This window comes from Lottia gigantea (genome assembly GCF_000327385.1).
Source record: "Lottia gigantea unplaced genomic scaffold LOTGIsca_8, whole genome shotgun sequence".
In the NCBI taxonomy this organism is placed as follows: domain Eukaryota; kingdom Metazoa; phylum Mollusca; class Gastropoda; family Lottiidae; genus Lottia; species Lottia gigantea.
The window spans coordinates 1,841,954-1,843,316 of record NW_008710662.1 but is presented as its reverse complement, the minus strand read 5'-3'; the positions used below and the strand labels follow the sequence as shown (position 1 = coordinate 1,843,316).

The 1,363-nt window shown below is 38.9% G+C and overlaps 1 protein-coding gene across 1 annotated transcript in view; it reads left to right on the top strand.

The window, feature by feature from the left end:
* LOTGIDRAFT_155360 (hypothetical protein) overlaps positions 1-1,363 on the top strand; it is a gene marked incomplete at both ends in the record, with an annotated part of 5,846 nt that overhangs the window by 142 nt on the left and 4,341 nt on the right. The window lies entirely within an intron of this gene.

The window sequence follows — 1,363 nt, the reverse complement described above, 5'->3', positions numbered from 1 at the left end:
AGTAATTATAAATCAAATTCAAACATTTGTTTCTGGAAAGTCATNCTTTTTTAAATTACTGTACTGTACTGCTTTCAACATAAATGAAATAATTTACCTTTTTGGTTGAATCTATTTTCAATATGGTGCCATTGGTTGATGTTATCATAGCCTTCAAGGTTTCTATCCGGTTGAAAACATCCCTCACATAGCAGGCCAAAAACCACCTAGCTCCAACAACAGCTTTCATGGTTGGTGCTTCAGCATAACTATGTTGGCTGATACTGAGAGACTTCAAACCCTTCCTGTGTTTCTGGCAGTCTTCAAGGTATACCAGCTGTTGTCGAAGCCATTCTTCAGAATGTATTTCCTGCAAATTGTTTCTCATGGCTGTGGGACTGTTTCCGAATGTTCTGGAACGCAGCAAAGAAACAACAGCACGATCACAGGCATACTTGTGAGTGAGCAGAACAGGAAATCGTGACTTTACTGCATCACTTAGTTGTTGAAGTAGTCTGGTGTCATACGATATGTACTGCCCTAAGCAAATTCGACAGTACATATATTCTGCTGCAAGGTAATAAAATTCCTTCACATCCATAACCAGTCTTACTCGGTTGTAGAGGCCCTTTGAACGGAGGGAGTTGTCGGCACAATTCATGGCCCCTGCGCAAGGATGACACGCAAATTCGTGAAGCGTTCCATATTTTTCGAATCTTGATACGCGATCCTTTTTACAAACCCTTATCCTAACGCCTGGTATATGATGCTATTTCTTTTTTAATTTCGACGTTTCTTTGGGGGCTGCTTTAAGGCAGTTCTCTGAATGACTGCACGGTTATACATAGGCCTAATTTAGGTAAACAATTATACAACGTCATAACAATCGCCGCTTAAAACAATTCAATGCATTGTTCTTGCTATTTGATGCCAGTATTGTAGGTTGATGTGCCGAAGAAGGTTTCCGAAGGCAATGAATTGCTAAACAACTCAATTACGTCATAATTAGCAATACAATTGACATATATATGCTTCCATAATGCGACGATAATTGCACTTATAACCCTTCCAACCGCATCAAAACTATTTGTTGCTATTATAGGCAGATGGATATTCACTTATTAAAAATTTTTTTCCTCTTATCGTCAATTAGAACTTGAAATTGGCCCTCTTTTCCAAATGACGCTATTGAAGAACGCCTTTTCACTTCGGCTGGATCACATTGACATTGAGAAATGACTAGGAGTTTACCTCTAGCAGACGATTTTTCTTTCTAACATTCATACGTATTCACCTATTAAACAGGAGACCGAGATATTATCCCGTCCTATCTACTACCTATCGCCACATCTTACAGGCACGTTCTATGGTCACATTCATTANA